The sequence below is a fragment of the Caretta caretta genome, chromosome 3, assembly GCF_965140235.1.
Source record: "Caretta caretta isolate rCarCar2 chromosome 3, rCarCar1.hap1, whole genome shotgun sequence".
Lineage (NCBI taxonomy): Eukaryota > Metazoa > Chordata > Testudines > Cheloniidae > Caretta > Caretta caretta.
Genome location: NC_134208.1, coordinates 50,664,111 through 50,686,557, shown reverse-complemented (window position 1 = coordinate 50,686,557; position 22,447 = coordinate 50,664,111). Strand labels below are relative to the sequence as shown.

The window sequence follows — 22,447 nt, the reverse complement described above, 5'->3', positions numbered from 1 at the left end:
GGAACGCCGATTCTGGGCCGGGAAACAAGCACAGACTGGTGGGATCGCATAGTCTTGCAGGTCTGGGACGACTCCCAGTGGCTGCAAAACTTTTGCATGCGTAAGGGCACTTTCATGGAACTTTGTGACTTGCTTTCCCCTGCCCTGAAGTGCAAGAATGCCAAGATGAGAGCAGGCCTCACAGTTCACAAGCGAGTGGTGATAGCCCTGTGGAAGCTTGCAACTCCAGACAGCTACAGGAATCAATTTGGAGTGGGCAAATCTACTGTGGGGGCTGCTGTGATGCAAGTAGCCAATGCAATCACTGAGCTGCTGATATCAAGGGTAGTGATTCTGGGAAATGTGCAGGTCATACTAGATGGCTTTGCTGCAATGGGATTCCCTAACTGTGGTGGGGCGATAGACAGAACCCATATCCCTATCTTGGCACCAGAGCACCAAGGCAGCGAGTACATAAACTGCAAGAGGTACTTTTCAATAGTGCTGCAAGCTCTGGTGGATCACAAGGGACGCTCACATCTTTAGGAACTCTGGTCTGTGGGAACGGCTGCAGCAAGGGACTTATTTTCCAGACCAGAAAATAACCGTTGGGGATGTTGAAATACCTATTGTTATCCTTGGGGACCCAAACTACCCCTTAATGCCATGGCTTATGAAGCCATACACAGGCAGCCTGGACAGTAGTCAGGAGCAGTTCAACTTTCGGCTGAGCAAGTGCAGAATGGTGGTAGAATGTGCATTTGGGTGTTTAAAGGCGCGCTGGCGCAGTTTACTGAGTCGTTTAGACCTCAGCGAAACCAATATTCCCATTGTTATTACTGTTTACTGTGCGCTCCACAATATCTGTGAGAGTAAGGAGGAGACGTTTATGGCGGGGTGGGAGGTTGAGTCAAATTGCAGGGACGCTGATTACGCACAGCCAGACACCAGGGCAGTTAGAAGAGTACAGGAGGGCGTGGTGCACATCAGAGAAGATTTGAAAACCAGTTTCATGACTGGCCAGGCTGTGGTATGAAAGTTCTGTTTGTTTCTCCTTGATGGAACCCCCCGCCCTGGGTTCAATCTACTTTCCTGTAAGCTAAGCACCCTCCCCTCCCCCGTTCGATCACTGCTTGCAGAGGCAATAAAGTCATTGTTGCTTCACATTCATGCATTCTTTATTTATTCATCACACAAATAGGGGGATAACTGCCAAGGTAGCCCTGGAGTGGTGGTGGAGGAGGGAAGGACAAGGCCACACAGGCCACACAGCACTTTAAAACTTATTGAATGCCAGCCTTCTGTTGCTTGGGCAATCCTCTAGGGTGGAGTGGCTGGGTGTCTGGAGGCCCCCCACTGCATTCTTGGGTATCTGGGTGAGGAGGCTATGGAACTTGGGGAGGAGGGTGGTTGGTTACACAGGGTCTGTAGCTGCGGTCTGTGTTCCTGCTGCCTTGCCTGCAGCTCAACCATATGCTGGAGCATGAGTTTGATCCTCCAGCAGCCTGAGCATTAAATCCTGCCTTCTTTCAGCAAGGTGACGCCACCTACCATCTTCAGCCTGCCACCTCTCCCCGTGGTCATACTGTGTTTTCCTATACTCTGAGATTTTCTGCCTCCACGTATTTTGCTGTGCTCTGTCAGTGTGAGAGGACAGCATGAGGTCAGAGAACAATTCATCGCGAGTGTGTTTTTTTCGCCATCTAATCTTCAGTAGCTCTGGGAAGGAGAAACATACGCTGCTGGTGTAGGAAAAAAAAGGGAGAGTGGTAGTTAAAAAGACAGATTTTATAGAACAATGTGTATGCTTTTTCATGGTAAACTTTGCTGTTAACATTACACAGCACATGTGCTTTCATTACAAGGTCGCATTTTGCCTCTTACTGAGAGTATGCCAGTTTGGTGTGAGAGATCACTCACGCAGGGCCGGGCAACAGAATTCGGCGTGCAGGCAGCCATGGTAAGCCACAGTCTTTTGCGTTCTTTAACCTTCAAAGCATGTGGGAATGGTTTCAAACAGCAGCACCCTCATTTCACATACCAAGCACCCACTGGGTTGGCCATTTAAAATGGGTTGGCAATTTAAAAGGAGGGGCTGCAGTTGCCAGGTTAACATGCAGCAGAAACCCAACTAACCCCCCCCACACACATACACACCCAATTTTCTGGGATGATGGCTTCACCCCTCCCCGCACCGCGTGGGTAACAGTGGGGAAGATTTCTGTTCAGCCACAGGCAAGCAGCCCAGCAGGAACTGGCACCTCTAAATGTCCGCTTACTAAAACCACCCTATTTCAACCAGGTGACCATGAATGATATCACTCTCCTGAGGGTAACACAGAGAGATAAAGAACGGATTTTGCTTGAATGCCAGCAAACACCAGGACCATACGCTGCAGTGCTTTGTTCTGCAATGATTCCCGACTACGTGCTACTGGCCTGGTGTGGTAAAGTGTCCTAACATGGAGGACGGAATAAGGCTGCCCTCCACAGAAACCTTCTACAAAGGCTTTGGGAGTACATCCAGGAGAGCTTTATGGAGATGTCCCTGGAGAATTTCCGCTCCAACCCCAGAGATGTTAACAGACTTTTCCAGTAGCTGTACTGGCCGCGAATGCCAGGGCAAATTAATCATTAAACACACTTGCTTTTAAACCATGTATAATATTTACAAAGGTACACTCACCAGAGGTCCCTTCTCCGCCTTCAGGGTCTGGGAGCCCGCCTTGTGTAGGTTCGCCGGGTACTGGCTCCAGGTCCAGTGTGATAAACAGATCCTGGCTGTTGGGGAAACTGGCTTCTCCGCTTCCTTGCTGTGAGCTATCTACAACCTCCTCCTCATCATCATCTTCCTCGCCCCCCCAAACCTGCTTCCGTGTTGCCTCCCACACCTTGGACAGAGTCAATGCACAGAGTCGAAGCAGCATGTCTGGGGCTCTGAACCGTAGCAGCCATTTGCCTCTCTGGTTTTTTGGTAGGCTTGCCTGAGCTCCTTATTCTTCAGGCGGCACTGCTGCGGATCCCTGTTATAGCCTCTATCCTTCATGCCATTGGAGATTTTTTCAAATATTTTGGCATTTCGTCTTTTTGAATGGAGTTCTGCCAGCACGGATTCATCTCCCCATACAGCGATCAGATCCCGTACCTCCCATTCAGTCCATGCTGGAGCTCTTAGGCAATTCTGGGACTGCATGGTCTCCTGTGATGATGGGCTCTGTATGGTGACCTGTGCAGGTGAGCTCGCCATGTGGTCAAACAGGAAATGAGATTCAAAAGTTTGCGGGCCTTTTCCTGTATACCTGGCCAGTGCATCTGAGTTGAAAGTGCTGTCCAGAAGCACTGGGATAGCTCCTGGAGGGCAATACCATCGAATTGCATCCACAGAACCCCAAATTTGACCCGGCATGGTCGATTTCAGCACTTATCCCCTTGTTGGGGGTGGAGTAAAGAAATCAACTTTAAGAGCCCTTTAAGTCGAAAAAAAGGGCTTCATCGTGTGGATGGGTGCAGGGTTAAATCAAGATAACACTGCTAAATTTGACCTAGACTCATAGTGTAGACCAGGCCTAAGATCATGAGGAAGTTCATTCCACCCCCTTGAACTGTCTTAAAAGAAATCTCTGTCCCTTGTGGTAGGTAGTTCCATTGTACCAGAGGAACAGACCTCTTTCTGGTGCATTAGAGGAACTTTTAGGTATCTCAGGTCTAAATTATTAAGGGTCAGACACTCAAAAGGATTTACACGTGTGAGTGCTCAAAAGAAGTTTGGAGTTAGGTGACACCACAACACCTAACATTTAGGCTCCTAGAAAAATCACTGCAATCCTCAAAGTCTGAGTTAGATGCCTAATCTCCTACATAGTGAATGAGGAGTGATAGGTGTCAGACTGAGATCTATAAAATTTATCATGCTAGAATGGAAGCTGCCTAAACTAGCCAAAGCTGACCAGAGGGGTATGTGCTAAGCACCACACCTTTCACAGAGATAGGCAACTGTCAAGGTTCCTTCCCCACTCTGAACTCTAGGGTACAGATGTGGGGACCTGCATGAAAACCTCCTAAGCTTACTTTCACCAGCTTAGATTAAAACTTCCCCAAGGTACAAATTAATTTTATTCTTTGTCCCTGGATCTCCACTGCCACCACTAAACTCCAACTGGGTTTACTGGGAAGCATAGTTTGGACACGTCTTTCCCCGCAAAATCCTCCCAACCCTTGCACCCCACTTCCTGGGGAAGGTTTGGTAAAAATCCTCACCAATTTGCATAGGTGACCACAGACCCAAACCCTTGGATCTGAGAACAATGAAAAAGCATTCAGTTTTCTTACAAGAAGACTTTTAACAGAAGTAAAGAAATCCCCTCTGTAAAATCAGGATGGTAGATACCTTACAGGATAATTAGATTCAAAACATAGAGAATCCCTCTTGGCAAAACCTTAAGTTACAAAAAAGACACAGACAGGAATAGTCATTCTATTCTGCACAGTTCCTTTCTGAGCCATTTAAAGAAATCATAATCTAACAGATACCTAGCTAGATTACTTACTAAAAGTTCTAAGACTCCATTCCTGTTCTGTCCCCGGCAAAAGCAGCATACAGACAGACACAGACCCTTTGTTTCTCTCCCTCCTCCCAGCTTTTGAAAGTATCTTGTCTCCTCATTGGTCATTTTGGTCAGGTGCCAGCGAGGTTACCTTTAGCTTCTTAACCCTTTACAGGTGAGAGGATTTTTCCTCTGGCCAGGAGGGATTTTAAAGGGGTTTACCCTTCCCTTTTTATTTATGACCAACTAAGCCTGGAGTCTTGGAGGTGCCTAGGTTTGCTCCCAGTTCTGAAGCCAGGAACCCTTTTTAGCATCTTATGCATTTTATGTCATTTTAGGAGGAAGAGGAAATGATGCTGCTGGTCTTATTTTTTTTGGCCTAGTGGCTAGAGCACTTGTCTGGGATGTGGAAGACCTAGTTTCAATTCCTCCTTCTCTATCTGAGAGGGAGAAACCATTTGAAGAGAGGTCACCCACCTCTCAAAGAGTGCTCTAACCACTGAATCATGGGACACATTGATTGGGGATCTCTGCATCTCTCCTGTTGAAGCTATGCTACTGTGGCTAAATAACAAGAGTGTTTGGAACCGGGGACTAGACCCTGAGCATCCCACCTGTCAGTTGGGTGCTCTAACCACTCGGCTGTGGAGCCACTCTCTCTCTCTGGCCCAACAACTATGTAATTACTTATCCATAGTGGAATAGTTATTGGGCCAGAGAGAGGAGAGAGAGAGAATCAGAATTGCTCTGTCCCTGTGGTTATGCACCCTTTAAATCATGCAGCCCTTTGCCGCCTAACTCCCTTCAGGATCCAGCCCTAAGTGTCTTGAAATTAAGGACTGATTTACAGTCATTGCTTTCTAGAATGCAGTGCCCAAATATTTAGATATGGCCTGCATTTTTTCCCATAGCTGTATGGCCTTGCATTTAGCTGTATTAAAACAAATTATGTTTGAATGGGCTCTATGATGCTACACCACATATTTTTCATGAAAAGGTTATTATAATATGAAAATTGTAACATAACGAAGATGTATTTTATGCAAGATGTGTCATGTGAGGTATCATTGGAAAGGTTATGATTTACTGAATATGATTATCCTATTTGTATGCATTTATCATTTTTGTAGCTAAAGGTAGGATTATTAACTATACAATCATACTACAGAAGTGTTTGCACCTGGGGAACGCCCACCAGACAGAATGCAATCAGTCTGGATGGGCCATTAGAGTGAACAATAGGTCTTAGAATATGTTTATCACCTTCCTGGAAAGTTTGGCTGCAGGGTCATGTGATCATGTCACCTGGTACCGGCCTCCATGAGAGAATACCAGTATTTTTCTACTGAGGGGGCAGCAGACCACACTGGAAAACAAAGGGTTCCTGCCATATGTAAAACCTATTTAAGACTGGGGAGTGACTTAATCAGCATTCATTCTTCACTGAATCCCCACCCAGGATGACTACTGGAAACACCTAAGAAACAAAAACAAAAGCGGGGTGGCAGGGAGAAGAACTGAGCACAGGCTGGGAAGGTATCTGGCCTGTGAAAGAAATACCTGGAGTTTTAAGATGCAAGCAGGAGAAACTTGCCTTCAAGAAACTCTGCAATCTGCCTAAAATAACATTTAGGGTGAGAAATTACTACTTGTAACCATTTCTTTAGTATTACGTTTAGCTTGTGTGTTTGTTTCATTTGCTGGGTAATCTGCTTTGATCTGTTTGCTAACCCTTATAATCACTTAAAAACTATATTCTGTAGTTAATAAACCTGCTATCTATTTTCCCTTTTTTCTTTTGTTATATTTGTAATTTCTTCTTTCACTTAAACCAGGATGGGCTTTTAGCCAAAGTTATCCTCTTCCTTGATTGGGGAATCATGGCTGCTTGAACATCTAATAAAGTCTTCTAAAGAACTCCCCATTTTCATTAAAATTTTCCTCTAAAACAATTTTGTTCATAATTTTCCTCAGCTTTGGGAAATTAGCTGTTGTGAAGCACCAAGTATATATATGTGCATGCATATACACCGAACATGCAGGGATGTAATCAGGAAGGCCAAAACACAACTGGAGTTGCAGCTAGCAAGGGATGTGAAGGGTAGCAAGAAGGGATTCTACAGGTATGTTAGTAACAAAAAAAGGGCAGGGAAAGTGTGGGACCCTTAATGAATGGGGAAGGCAACACAGTGACAGATGATGTGGAAAAAGCTGAATACTCAATGCTTGTTTTCCCTTAGTCTTCAAAGACAAGGTCAGCTCCCACACTGCTATTCTGGGCAACATAGTATGGGGAGAAGGTGACCAGCCCTCAGTGGTGAAAGAACAGGTTAAGGACTATTTAGAAAAGCTGGACATGCACAAGTCCATTGGTCCAGAACTAATGCATCCGAGGTTGCTGAAGGAATTGGCTGATGTGAATGCAGAGCCATTGGCCATTATCTTTGAAAACTCATGGTGATACGGGGAGGTCCCGGACGATTGGAAAAAGGCAAATATAGTGCCCATCTTTAAAAAAGGGAAGAAGGAGAACCTGGAGAACTAAAGACCGGTCAGCCTCACCTCAGTCCGGGAAAAATCATGGAGCATGTCCTTAAGGAAACCATTTTGAAGAACTTGGAGGAGAGGAAGGTGATCAAGAATAGTCAACATGGTTTCACCAAGGGCATGTTATTCCTGACCAACCTGATTGACTTCTATGATGAGATAACTGGATCTGTGGATATGGGGAAAGCAGTGGACGTGATTATCTTGACTTTGGCAAAGCTTTTGATATGTTCTCCCACAGTATTCTTGCCAGCAAGTTAAAAAGGTATGGACTGGATGAATGGACTGTAAGGTGGACATAAAGCTGGCTAGATTGTCGGGTCCAAAGGGTAGTGGTCAATGGCTCGATGTCTAGTTGGCAGCCGGTATCAAGCAGAGTGCCCCAGAGGTCAGTCCTGGGGCCAATTTTGTTTAACATCTTTATTAATTATTTGGACGATGGGATAGTGTCATAAATATAAAGGGAAGGGTAAACCCCTTTGAAATCCCTCCTGGCCAGGGGAAAGCTCCTCTCACCTGTAAAGGGTTAAGAAGCTAAAGGTAACCTCGCTGGCACCTGACCAAAATGACCAATGAGGAGACAAGATACTTTCAAAAGCTGGGAGGAGGGAGAGAAACAAAGGGTCTGTGTCTGTCTGTATGCTGGTCTTTGCCAGGGACAGAACAGGAATGGAGTCTTAGAACTTTTAGTAAGTAATCTAGCTAGGTATGTGTTAGATTATGATTTCTTTAAATGGCTGAGAAAAGAATTGTGCTGAATAGAATAACTATTTCTGTCTGTGCATCTTTTTTGTAACTTAAGGTTTTGCCTAGAGGGGTTCTCTATGTTTTTGAATCTAATTACCCTGTAAGATATCTACCATCCTGATTTTACAGGGGGGATTTCTTTATTTCTATTTACTTCTATTTTTTATTAAAAGTCTTCTTGTAAAAACTGAATGCTTTTTCATTGTTCTCAGATCCAAGGGTTTGGGTCTGTGGTCACCTATGCAAATTGGTGAGGCTTTTTATCCAACATTTCCCAGGAAAGGGGGGGTGCAAGTGTTGGGAGGATTGTTCATTGCCCTTAAGATCCAAGGGTCTGGGTCTGTAGTCACCTAGGCAAATTGGTGAGGCTTTTTACCAAACCTTGTCCAGGAAGTGGGGTGCAAGGTTTTGGGAGGTATTTTGGGGGGAAGGACGCGTCCAAACAGCTCTTCCCCAGTAACCAGTATTAGTTTGGTGGTGGTAGCGGCCATTCCAAGGATAACGGGTGTAATATTTTGTACCTTGGGGAAGTTTTGACCTAAGCTGGTAAAGATAAGCTTAGGAGGTTTTTCATGCAGGTCCCCACATCTGTACCCTAGAGTTCAGAGTGGGGGAGGAACCTTGACATGGTGGCACAGTGGTGGGATTAACCTGAAATCATTTTGAGATCCAGTTGAGATTTTTTGAACTAGAAATACAGATTTTAAAAAGGAATTTTTAGGAAGTCCAGAAAGCAGCTTTGAAACTGAAAGCAGCTTGGTTTCTCTCTGCTTTGTGGCCAAGCAGAGACAAAAGGGGATTATCTTGTGAATTGCAGGTTTTCTTTGCCTGGAGGCAGGGTACTTAACTCCTGCAGGGAAATTCACAGTCTTCCAACCCAGAGGTTTTTTTTTTCTTTTCTTCCTAAAAGTAAATAGGGGGTGTGTGTTCTACCCATTTGCTTTTTCTTTGGGCTGGGTAAGCAGGTTTCCAAGTAGTTGGAGTTTTTTTGCTTTAATTTGGGCCCAGAGCAGAGACAAGGGAATTGTTTTTTTCTGTAGGCTGACAGTCACTATCAGAGAATAGGTATTCTATTCCAGCACAGCAAAATTTTACAGCCACGTTTTGTTTGTTTATTTCTAAACCTCGGGTGTAAAGTTAGTTAAAAACAGAGAGGTTAGAATGACCAAATCCTCAGCTCGACTACAGCTGGAATTAGCCAAATTTCAGGCTGAGGAAAAACAAAGGGAACATGAAAGACAGATAGAACTCATGCGGCTGAAAATGGAAGCAAGGGACAAAGAAATGGAAGCAAGGGCCAAAGAACTGGAGGAGAAGGAAAAAGAGAGGAAGCATGTGGAGGAGGTGGAGAAGATAAAGGCCCAGCAGAATATACCAACAAACCCTAGCAATCCTTCTCCAGGTACCACTTCCCATCCCAGAAAGTTCCCCACCTACAAGGCAGGTGATGATACTGAGGCCTTCTTAGAGAACTTCGAAAGGGCCTGCCTTGGGTACAACATCTCTACTGACCAATACATGGTAGAGCTGAGGCCGCAGCTCAGTGGACCCTTAGCTGAGGTGGCAGCTGAAATGCCTAAAGAACACATGAACAAGTATGAACTGTTTAAATCCAAGGCGAGAGTCAGAATGGGGATAACACCCGAGCAGTCTCGTCGGAGGTTCAGAGCCCTAAGGTGGAAACCAGACATGTCATTTACCCGACATGCCTACCACATTGTGAAACATTGGGATGCCTGGATATCAGGAGCAAGTGTTGAATCTCCAGTAAATTTGCCCTTCCTAATGCAAATGGAACAATTCTTAGAGGGTGTTCCTGAGGAAATAGAAAGATACATCCTAGATGGGAAACCCAAAACTGTAATCGAGGCAGGAGAGATTGGAGCCAGATGGGTGGAGGTGGCAGAGAAGAAGAAAACTGGTCGCAGTTGGAGCGGAGACCAGAAGGGACCACCCCAGACCACACCCTATTACCGGGGGCCGCCCAAAGCCCCACCTACCTCCCAAAGAGCCCTCCAGACCCCTTATCGTCCCACCACCCCGTTCTCCAGCAGCCCTCCTCGCCCCAGTGACCCGTCAGCTGGACGATGTTTTAAATGTAACGAGCTGGGGCATGTAAAGGCCAACTGCCCCAAGAACCCCAACAGATTACAGTTCATTGCACCGGAATCACACCAGAGGTCCACAGGCCTAGATACTTCCCAGATACCCTTGGAGCGGAGGGAAACTGTGAGTGTGGGCGGGAAGAAGGTCACCGCGTGGAGGGACACCGGAGCACAAGTGTCAGCTATCCATGCTTCCTTAGTGGACCCCAATTTAATCAACCCAGAGATCCAAGTGACGATTCAACCCTTCAAGTCCAACTCTTTCAATTTGCCTACAGCCAAGTTGCCTGTCCAGTACAAGGGCTGGTCAGGAATGTGGACTTTTGCAGTCTATGATGATTATCCCATCCCCATGCTGTTGGGGGAAGACTTGGCCAATCATGTGAAGCAGGCCAAGAGGGTGGGAATGGTCACCCGCAGCCAGGCTAAACAAGCCGTGAGGCCTAGCTCTGTTCCGGAAACTTCTATCAGGACCCAGTCAGAGGTGATGGACCCGGACCCCAGGCCAATGTCTGCAACAGCAGTAGTGGATCCAGTCCCAGAGACCCAGACGGAACCAGTCCCAGAACCGGAACCAGCCAAACAACCAACACCAGACCCCGTGCCAGCACTGAATCCAGTACTTGCAACCTCAACACCAGAGGGCCCCACTGAACCTGAACTGGCAGCAGCCGATAACCCTACACAAGAGGCTCAGCCGGAGCCTGAATCCCAACATAGTGCACCAGCGGAGAGCGGTTCACAGTCAACAGAAACAGCTCCATCCCCTATATCGCTTCCAGAGGGACCAAGCCTAGGTCCACAATCCAATGAGGGACTGATGTCTCCAGCATCAAGGGAACAGTTCCAGACCGAACAGGAAGCAGATGAAAGCCTCCAGAGAGCTTGGACGGCGGCACGGAGCAACCCACCGCCTCTCAGCTCTTCTAATCGATCCAGGTTTGTTGTAGAAAGAGGACTTTTATACAAGGAAACTCTTTCTGGTGGACACCAGGAAGACTGGCATCCTCAGAGACAGTTGGTAGTTCCAACTAAATACCGGGCCAAGCTCTTGAGCTTAGCCCATGATCACCCTAGTGGCCATGCTGGGGTGAACAGGACCAAAGACCGTTTGGGGGGGTCATTCCACTGGGAGGGAATGGGCAAGGATGTTTCTACCTATGTCCAGTCTTGTGAGGTGTGCCAAAGAGTGGGAAAACCCCAAGACCAGGTCAAAGCCCCTCTCCAGCCACTCCCCATCATTGAAGTTCCATTTCAGCGAGTAGCTGTGGATATTCTGGGTCCTTTTCCGAAAAAGACACCCAGAGGAAAGCAGTACATACTGACTTTCATGGATTTTGCCACCCGATGGCCGGAAGCAGTAGCTCTAAGCAACACCAGGGCTAAAAGTGTGTGCCAGGCACTAGCAGACATTTTTGCCAGGGTAGGTTGGCCCTCCGACATCCTCACCGATGCAGGGACTAATTTCCTGGCAGGAACTATGAAAAACCTTTGGGAAGCTCATGGGGTAAATCACTTGGTTGCCACTCCTTACCATCATCAAACAAATGGCATGGTGGAGAAGTTTAATGGAACTTTGGGGGCCATGATACGTAAATTTGTAAATGAGCACTCCAATGATTGGGACCTAGTGTTGCAGCAGTTGCTCTTTGCCTACAGAGCTGTACCACATCCCAGTTTAGGGTTTTCCCCATTTGAACTTGTATATGGCCGTGAGGTTAAGGGGCCATTGCAGTTGGTGAAGCAGCAATGGGAGGGATTTACACCTTCTCCAGGAACTAACATTCTGGACTTCGTAACCGACCTACAAAACACCCTCCGAACCTCTTTAGCCCTTCCTAGAGAAAACTTACAGGATGCTCAAAAAGAGCAAAAAGCCTGGTATGATAAACATGCCAGAGAGCGTTCCTTCAAAGTAGGAGACCAGGTCATGGTCTTAAAGGCGCTCCAGGCCCATAAAATGGAAGCATCGTGGGAAGGGCCATTCATGGTCCAGGAGCGCCTGGGAGCTGTTAATTATCTCATAGCATTCCCCACCTCCAACCGAAAGCCTAAGGTGTACCATATTAATTCTCTAAAGCCCTTTTATTCCAGAGAATTAAAGGTTTGTCAGTTTACAGCCCACGGAGGAGACGACGCTGAGTGGCCCGAAGGTGTCTACTACGAAGGGAAATGTGGTGGTGGTGTGGAAGAGGTGAACCTCTCCATGACCCTTGGGCGTATACAGCGACAGCAGATCAAGGAGCTGTGCACTAGCTACGCGCCAACGTTCTCAGCCACCCCAGGACTGACTGAACGGGCATACCACTCCATTGACACAGGTAATGCTCACCCAATTAGGGTCCAACCTTACCGGATGTCTCCTCAAGCTAAAACTGCTATAGAACGGGAGATCCAGGATATGTTACAGATGGGTGTAATCCGCCCCTCTGAAAGTGCATGGGCATCTCCAGTGGTTCTAGTTCCCAAACCAGATGGGGAAATACGTTTTTGCGTGGACTACCGTAAGCTAAATGCTGTAACTCGCCCAGACAACTATCCCATGCCACGCACAGATGAACTATTAGAGAAACTGGGACGGGCCCAGTTCATCTCTACCTTGGACTTAACCAAGGGGTACTGGCAGGTACTGCTAGATGAATCTGCCAAGGAAAGGTCAGCCTTCATCACACATCTCGGGCTGTATGAATTTAATGTACTCCCTTTTGGGCTGCGAAATGCACCCGCCACTTTCCAAAGACTTGTAGATGGTCTCCTAGCGGGATTAGGAGAATATGCAGTCGCCTACCTTGACGATGTGGCCATATTTTCGGATTCCTGGGCAGACCACCTGGAACATCTACAAAAAGTCCTTGAGCGCATAAGGGAGGCAGGACTAACTGTTAAGGCTAAGAAGTGTCAAATAGGCCTAAACAGAGTGACTTACCTTGGACACCAGGTGGGTCAAGGAACTATCAGCCCCCTACAGGCCAAAGTGGATGCTATCCAAAAGTGGCCTGTCCCAAAGTCAAAGAAACAGGTTCAATCCTTCTTAGGCTTGGCCGGTTATTACAGACGATTTGTACCGCACTACAGCCAAATCGCTGCCCCACTAACAGACCTAACCAAAAAGAAACAGCCAAATGCTGTTCAGTGGACCGAAAAGTGTCAGAAGGCCTTTAACAAGCTTAAAGCGACACTCATGTCTGACCCTGTACTAAGGGCCCCAGACTTTGACAAACCGTTCCTAGTAACCACGGATGCGTCCGAACGTGGTGTGGGAGCAGTTTTAATGCAGAAAGGACCTGATCAAGAATTCCACCCTGTAGTGTTTCTCAGCAAAAAACTGTCTGAGAGGGAAAGCAACTGGTCAGTCACTGAAAAAGAATGTTATGCCATTGTCTACGCTCTGGAAAAGCTACGCCCATATGTTTGGGGACGGCGTTTTCACCTGCAAACCGACCATGCTGCACTGAAGTGGCTTCACACCGTCAAGGAAACTAACAAAAAACTTCTTCGGTGGAGTTTAGCTCTCCAAGATTTTGATTTCGACATCCAACACATCTCAGGAGCTTCTAACAAAGTGGCTGATGCACTCTCCCGTGAAAGTTTCCCAGAATCAACTGGTTAAAATCGTCCTTGAGATGTGGAAAATATTGTTAGTCTTTATGTACTTGGTAGTATATTTAGAGATGCATGTGTCTTATTAACTCTGTTTTTCCTAGAGCTCCAGGAAGAAATCCCAGCCAGTGTTCCACCCTAGCTGAGATTTGGGGGGCGTGTCATAAATATAAAGGGAAGGGTAAACCCCTTTGAAATCCCTCCTGGCCAGGGGAAAGCTCCTCTCACCTGTAAAGGGTTAAGAAGCTAAAGGTAACCTCGCTGGCACCTGACCAAAATGACCAATGAGGAGACAAGATACTTTCAAAAGCTGGGAGGAGGGAGAGAAACAAAGGGTCTGTGTCTGTCTGTATGCTGGTCTTTGCCAGGGACAGAACAGGAATGGAGTCTTAGAACTTTTAGTAAGTAATCTAGCTAGGTATGTGTTAGATTATGATTTCTTTAAATGGCTGAGAAAAGAATTGTGCTGAATAGAATAACTATTTCTGTCTGTGCATCTTTTTTGTAACTTAAGGTTTTGCCTAGAGGGGTTCTCTATGTTTTTGAATCTAATTACCCTGTAAGATATCTACCATCCTGATTTTACAGGGGGGGATTTCTTTATTTCTATTTACTTCTATTTTTTATTAAAAGTCTTCTTGTAAAAACTGAATGCTTTTTCATTGTTCTCAGATCCAAGGGTTTGGGTCTGTGGTCACCTATGCAAATTGGTGAGGCTTTTTATCCAACATTTCCCAGGAAAGGGGGGGTGCAAGTGTTGGGAGGATTGTTCATTGCCCTTAAGATCCAAGGGTCTGGGTCTGTAGTCACCTAGGCAAATTGGTGAGGCTTTTTACCAAACCTTGTCCAGGAAGTGGGGTGCAAGGTTTTGGGAGGTATTTTGGGGGGAAGGACGCGTCCAAACAGCTCTTCCCCAGTAACCAGTATTAGTTTGGTGGTGGTAGCGGCCATTCCAAGGATAACGGGTGTAATATTTTGTACCTTGGGGAAGTTTTGACCTAAGCTGGTAAAGATAAGCTTAGGAGGTTTTTCATGCAGGTCCCCACATCTGTACCCTAGAGTTCAGAGTGGGGGAGGAACCTTGACAGATAGATTAATAGATTCATAGATATTTAGGTCAGAAGGGACCATTATGATCATCTAGTCTGACCTCCTGCACAACGCAGGCCACAGAATTTCACTAACCACTCCTGCAAAAAACCTCACACCTATATCTGTGCTACTGAAGTCCTCAAATCGTAGTTTAAAGACTTCAAGGAGCAGAGAATCCTCCAGCAAGTGACCCATGCCCCATGCTACAGAGGAAGGCGAAAAACCTCCAGGGCCTCTTCCAATCTGCCCTGGAGGAAAATTGCTTCCCGACCCCAAATATGGCGATCAGCTAAATCCTGACCATATGGGCAAGATTCATCAGCCAGATACTACAGAAAATTCTTTTCTGGGTAACTCGGATCCCACCCCATCTAATATCCCATCACAGGCCATTGGGCCTATTTACCATGAATAGTTAATTACCAAAACCATGTTATCCCATCATACCATCTCCTCCATAAATTTATCGAGTTTAATCTTAAAGCCAGATAGATCTTTTGCCCCCACTGCTTCCCTTGGAAGGCTATTCCAAAACTTCACTACTCTGATGGTTAGAAACCTTTGTCTAATTTCTAGTCTAAATTTCCTGGTGGCCAGTTTGTACCAATTTGTTCTTGTGTCCACATTGGTACTGAGCTTAAATAATTCCTCTCCCTCTCTGATATTTATCCCTCGGATATATTTATACAGAGCAATCATATCTCCCCTCAACCTTCGTTTAGTTAGGCTAAACAAGCCAAGCTCCTTGAGTCTCCTTTCATAAGACAAGTTTTCCATTCCTCGGATCATCCTAGTAGCCCTTCTCTGTACCTGTTCCAGTTTGAATTCTTCCCCCTTAAACATGGGAGTCCAGAACTGCACACAGTATTCCAGGTGAGGTCTCACCAGTGCCTTGTATAACGGTACTAAAACCTCCTTATCCCTACTGGAAATACCTCTCCTGATGCATCCCAAGACTGCATTAGCTTTTTTCACAGCCATATCACATTGGCAGCTCATAGTCACTCTATGATCAACCAATACTCCAAGGTCCTTTTCTTCCTCCGTTACTTCTAATTGATGCGTCCCTAGCTTAAAACTAAAATTCTTGTTATTAATCCCTAAATGCATGACCTTACACTTCTCACTATTAAATTTCATCCTATTACTATTACTCCAGTTTACAAGGTCATCCAGATGCTCCTGTAGGATATTCCTGTCCTTCTCTAAATTGGCAATACCTCCCAGCTTTGTATCATCCGCAAACTTTATTAGCACACTCCCACTTTTTGTGCCAAGGTCAGTAATTAAAAAGATTAAATAAGATTGGTCCCAAAACCGATCCTTGAGGAACTCCACTGGTAACCTCCCTCCAGCCTGACAGTTCACCTTTCAGTAGGACCCGTTGTAGTCTCCCCTTTCACCAATTCCTTATCCAACTTTGAATTTTCCTATTGATCCCCATCTTATCCAATTTAACTAATAATTCTCCATGTGGCACGGTATCAAACGCCTTACTAAAATCTAGGTAAATTATATCCACTGCGTTTCCTTTGTCTAAAAAATCTGTTACTTTATCAAAGAAGGAGATCAGGTTGATTTGGCACAATCTACCTTTTGTAAAACCATGTTGTATTTTGTCCCATTTACCATTGACTTCAATGTCCTTAACTACCTTCTCCTTCAACATTTTTTCCAAGACCTTGCATACTACAGATGTTAAACTAACAGGCCTATAATTACCCGGATCACTTTTTTTCCCTTTCTTAACAATAGGAACTACGTTAGCAATTCTCCAATCATACAGTACAACCCCTGAGTTTACAGATTTATTAAAAATTCTTGCTAATGGGCTTGCAATTTCATGTGCCAATTCTTTTAATATTCTTGGATGAAGATTATCTGGGCCCCCCGATTTAGTCCCATTAAGCTGTTTGAGTTTCGCTTCTACCTCAAATATGGTAATGTCTACCTCCATATCCTCATTCCCATTTGTCATGCTACCATCCCTAAGATCCTCTTTAGTCTTATTAAAGACTGAGGCAAAGTATTTGTTTAGATATTGGGCCATGCCTAGATTATCCTTGACCTCCACTCCATCCTCAGTGTTTAGCGGTCCCACTTCTTTCTTTGTTTTCTTCTTATTTATATGACTATAGAACCTTTTACTATTGGTTTTAATTCCCTTTGCAAGGTCCAACTCTACTTGACTTTTAGCCTGTCTCACTTTATCCCTACATGTTCTGACCTCAATAAGGTAGCTTTCCTTGCTGATCCCTCCCTTCTTCCACTCCCTGTATGCTTTCTGCTTTTTCTTAATCATCTCTCTGAGATGCTTGCTCTTCCAGCTTGGTCTACAACTCCTGCCTATGAATTTTTTCCCCTTTCTTCGGATGCAGGCTTCCGATAGCTTCTGCAGCTTTGATTTAAAATAATCCCAGGCCTCCTCTACCTTTAGATCCATAAATTCTTCAGTCCAATCCACTTCCCTAACTAATTTCCTTAATTTTTGAAAGTCAGTCCTTTTGAAATCAAAAACCCTAGTTGCAGATTTATTTTTGTTAATCCTTCCGTTCAGTTTGAACTGAATTAGCTCATGATCATTTGAGCCAAGACTATCCCCTACAACCATTTCTTCTATGAGGTCCTCACTGCTCACCAAAACCAAATCTAAAATGGCATCCCCTCTAGTCGGTTCAGCAACTACTTGCTGAAGGAATCCATCAGGAATCGCATCTAGGAAAATCTGAGCCCTATTATTATTACTAGCACTCGTCCTCCAGTCTATATCTGGGAAGTTAAAGTCTCCCATGATCACTCAGTTTCCATTAGTATTTACTTTATTAAAAACATTAAAAAGGGCTCTATCCATATCCAAATTAGATCCCAGAGGTCTATAGCACACCCCAGGCAGTATCCCAGGGGAAGCTCTAATAGTTTTTTTCCCCAATGTAATTTTTGCCCAGACGGACTCAGTCATATCCATTTCATTGCTTCTTATTTCTTTACATTCTACCTCATCATTGATATACAATGCTACTCCACCACCTTTACCTTTATTTCGGTCTTTCCTAAACAGCACATACCCCTCAATACCTGTAGTCCAGTCATGACTACTATTCCACCATGTTTCTGTTATCTCTATAATATCTGGTTTCACTTCCTGCACCAGTAGCTCTAGTTCCTCCATTTTGTTACCTAGGTTCCTCGCATTAGTGTACAAACATCTTAATTTTTGCTGTTTGGCCTCACTCACATTCTGTACTCTATTAGGCACGGTCATTCTACAACCAGTATAACCTATTAAACGGGTATCTACACTGCCCTTCCTCCTACCCACGGCTGTATCCTTTCTTACTTCGTTTTCTTTCCTCTCCATGCTAAAATCCGGCATGGAGATTACCTGGACATCTCCCAACCATCTCCCCAAAATTCCTAGTTTAAAGCTCTCTTAATCAGTTGTGCCAGCCTCCATCCTAGAAGTCTATTTCCCTCCCTACTCAGGTGAAGTCCATTCTGAGAGAACAGTCCTCTGGCCTCCCAGTGGCCATACATCCCAAAGCCCTCCTTATAGCACCACTGCCTAAGCCATCTGTTGATAGTCATAATCTTGTCACAGCTTTGTTGCCCTTCTCTAGGAACAGGCAGAATCCCACTAAAGATCACCCGAGCCTCAATTTCCTTAAGCGTCTTCCCCAGCCTAGTATAGTCTCCCTTAATACTTTCCAGCAAAAATCTAGCCGTATCATTTGTTCCCACATGAAGGATAATTAGGGGATTCTTTCCTGCTCCCTTTAGAATCCTTTTCAACCTTAGGTCTACATCCCGTATCTTAGCACCTGGAAGACAGCACACCCTCCTATTCTCCGGATCAGCTCTGGTTACAGGCCTATCTATTCTTCTCAGTAAAGAGTCCCCAATCACATAGACCTGCCTTTTACTAGTGACGGTGCTATTCTCCAGTCTATCCCCTGTTCCCGCTGGCCGCAAGGTCTTTCCATTCCTATTCTCCCCTGTAATCCTCTTTAACCCATCCTGTATCCTCCTGGGGCTCATATTTGGTGTAATCTCCATTAACTTTTCCCCTTTTCCTATAGGACTAGCTGCTCTTCTCTTCTTCCTTGCCCTTCCACCTTCAGTGACTACCTGCTGAGCCCCTTCTTCATTTTCCAACTCCGCAAACCTATTCTTGAGCTCTATTTCTCCTTCACTAGCCCGTCTTTTCCTCTGCCTGGTTCTTTTAGTCACATGCTTCCACTGACCACTTTCCTCACCCAGTCTCCCCTCAGAATTCCCCAGCCCTGATTCCACCTGCAAGTCTGAGCTTTTCCCTTCAGATACCTCCATAATCTGCTCAAACCCCTTCCTAAACTCTACCAGACTTTCCACCTGCATCTCCAAACCTTGGATCTTTTCCTCCATCAGCTCTATCAGACGGCATTTCATACAGACAAAACTTTTACCAGGTGCCCCCTCCAGGATCATGTACATACCACAGCTTCCACATCCAGTCATCCTCATTGTGTCTTCCACTAGATGGGTCACTCCCACTGCTGCCTCTTTATCTGTCATAGCCTTGCCACCTAAATCCTGTTAATCTTCTCCTCCAACAGAACTCCCACTCAAACTCCCCTGTTTACAGCTGTGTTTGCTAGCTCCTGTGCCACTGCAACTGTCTGATAGATTGCACCCTCAGCAAGTGCGCGGATGATACTAAACTGTGGGGAGAGGTAGATATGCTGGAAGGTAGGGATAGGATCCAGAGTGACCTAGACAAATTGGAGGATTGGGCCAAAATAAATCTGATGAGGTTCAACAAGGACAAGTGCAGAGTCCTGAACTTAGGACAGAAGAATCCCATGCACTGCTATAGATTATGGACCGAATGGCTAGGCAGCAGTTCTACAGAAAAGGACCTAGGGGTTACAGTGGATGAGAAGCTGGATATGAGTCAACAGTGTTCCCTTGTTGCAAGAAGGCTGTCATAAATATAAAGGGAAGGGTAACAACCTTTCTGTATACAGTGCTATAAAATCCCTCCTGGCCAGAGGCAAAATCCTTTCACCTGTAAAGGGTTAAGATGCTAAGGTAACCTTGCTGGCACATGACCCAAAATAACCAATGAGGGGACAAGATTCTTTCAAATCTGGAGTCGGGGGGGGGGGGAGAAGGGTTTTTGTCTGTCTGTGCAATTCTTTTGCCAGGAACAGATCAGGAATGCAAGCCTTCCAACTCCTGTAAAGTTAGTAAGTAATCTAGCTAGAAAATGCATTAGATTTCCTTTTGTTTTTTGGCTTGTAAAATTCACTGTGCTGGAGGTAATGTGTATTCCTGTTTTTGAGTCTTTTTGTAACTTAAGGTTTTGCCTAGAGGGATTCTCTATGTTTTGAATCTGATTATCCTGTAAAGTATTTACCATCCTGATTTTAGAGAGGTTATTCTTTTACCTTTTTTTTAAAATAAAATTCTTCTTTTAAGAACGTGATTGCTTTTTCATTGTTCTTAAGATCCAAGGGTTTGGGTCTGTGTTCACCTATACCAATTGGTGAGGATATTATTATCAAGCCTTCCCCAGGAAAGGGGGTGTGGGGCTTGGGGGGATATTTTGGGGGAAGACGTCTCCAAGTGGGCTCTTTCCCTGTTCTTTGTTTAAAAGGCTTTGTGGTGGCAGCATACTGTTCAAGGACTAGGAAAAGTTTTTACCTTGGGGAAGTTTTTAACCTAAGCTGGTAAGAATAATCTTAGGGGATCTTTCATGCAGGTCCCCACATCTGTACCCTAGAGTTCAGAGTGGGGAAGGAACCTTGACAAAGGTTTATGGCATTTTGGGCTGTATAAGTAGGAGCATTGCCAGCAGATTGAGGGATGTGATCATTCCCCTCTATTAGACATCGGCGAGACCTCATCTGGAGTACTGTGTCCGGTTTTGGGCCCCACACTACAAGAAGGATCTGGAAAAATTGGAAAACATCCAGCGGAGGGCAACAAAAATCATTAGGTGACTGGAGCACATGACTAATGAGGAGAGGCTGAGGGAACTGGGATTGTTTAGTCTGCGGAAGAGAAGAATGAGGTGGGATTTGATAGCTGCTCTCAACTACCTGAAAGGGGTTCCAAAGAGGATGGAGCTAGACTGTTTTCAGTGGTACCAGATGACAGAACAAGGAGCAATGGTATCAAGTTGCAGTGGGGGAGGTCTAGGTTGGATATTAGGAAAAACTTTTTCACCAGAAGGGTGGTGAAGCACTGGAATGGGTTACCTAGGGAGGTGGTGGAATCTTCTTCCTTAGAGGTTATTAAGATCAGGCTTGGCAAAGCCCTGGCTGGGATGATTTAGTTGGAGATTGGTCCTGCTTTGAGCAGGGGGTTAGACTAGATGACCTCCTGAGGTCCCTTCCAACCCTGATATTCTATGATTCTGTGTGTGTGTGTGTGTGTGTGTGTGTGTGTTTAGAATTTCTCCAAATTATATTTCACCTGCTATTGTTATATACACATGGTATATACATTATATATACAGACTGGTTTCCTAGGTTATGTCTACACTCCTATTAAAAACCTGTGGCTGTCCCGTGCCAGATGACTTGGGTTTGCAGTCCTTGGGAAAGGGGCTGTTTAACTGCAGTGTGGGCATTCAGGCTCAGGCTGGAGTCCAGGCTCTAGGACCCTGTGAGGTGGGAAGATCTAAGAGCTTGGGATCTATCCCAGGTATGAGTGTCTAAACCACAATTAAGCAGCCTCTTAGCCTGAACCCCACAAGCTTGGCCATGGGTGTCTAATTGCAGTGTAGACATACCTTTAGAAAATATTATCCAAAAAGCTGGTCAGTATAGTCCTATTTAGATTAAACCTTCTGTAATGGGAAGGTTTGCAGCCTGCCTATTTTACTGTCCTTTCCCAACGCCAAAGATGAAGGGCTCTCAGTATACATGAGCATTCTCATTTGATGGGGGATGACTTAACCTAATGATATTAACATTCAACATGACTCAAGTATTTAGAGTTTGGGAATATAGATGGTCTGCATTAATTTTCTCTTTGAAATCAAGCAAAAATGTTAATGTGGTTCTTTATTTCTATATCTGTCTACATCTGTCTCTTTAAATATCTATCTGTTTTGATAATCTGAATGCTGATTCACTGAGTGCCTTTAGCCATTTAGTCATAGTCATGAACAGGAGAAATATGAGCCCTCAGAATCATCACACAGCTAGTCTGTTTACTCCATCCAATTAGATATAATAACAGAAAATTGGTTACGCTTGAAATCTGGGAGCAAGAAAATAAATATAATAAAATAATTAGCATAGCAATATTTTTTCTTCGATACCTAACACATATTCTAAAATCTTTCATTTGAAAACAGAACATTTTTGTACAGTGCACCACTGAAACTTGTCATATCTGAATTATTAACTTTTTTAAAAAGAAAACTGCTGAGCATACTTTTTTCAGCATGTGTACATCCACACACACTACATGCTACCATCCTCAAGGGATGTTAAAAATGACCAGGGCTATTGCATCCCCGTTGAAGGCCACTAGCTAATCAACCCGTATCAACACAGAAGGTAATTAAGTTCCCAGTGTTCAGAGAGAGCTTCTTGCATAAACACATCACTCACAGAGGTGTCATCGATAATGAAATTTAGACAGAGGATGAAAGACTTCAAATTATCAGTGTGTCACTTAGGACCTCCAGCCTACTATTTTTATAGCCTCCCTCCACAAGCTCATCTTACTTTCTGTAATCGGCACCAGAACTATTCACTTGTTCCTTCTTAAGCTTTTATCTCTGTGAAGTGAAGGTGACAGTGAAACACTCTTCTCCTCTTGGCAGCATTCCCACAATAC

General features: G+C 44.9%; 1 protein-coding gene and 1 long non-coding RNA gene across 10 annotated transcripts in view; both read right to left on the bottom strand.

The window, feature by feature from the left end:
• LOC125634449 (isoaspartyl peptidase/L-asparaginase) overlaps nucleotides 1-22,447 on the bottom strand; it is a 258,209-nt gene that overhangs the window by 106,384 nt on the left and 129,378 nt on the right. The window lies entirely within an intron of this gene.
• On the bottom strand, nucleotides 1,133-4,163 carry LOC142071518 (uncharacterized). Its single transcript, XR_012667586.1, has 2 exons — nucleotides 2,666-4,163; nucleotides 1,133-1,721 (listed from the first exon to the last, which is right to left on the bottom strand). It is a non-coding gene; the product is annotated as an uncharacterized LOC142071518 (long non-coding RNA).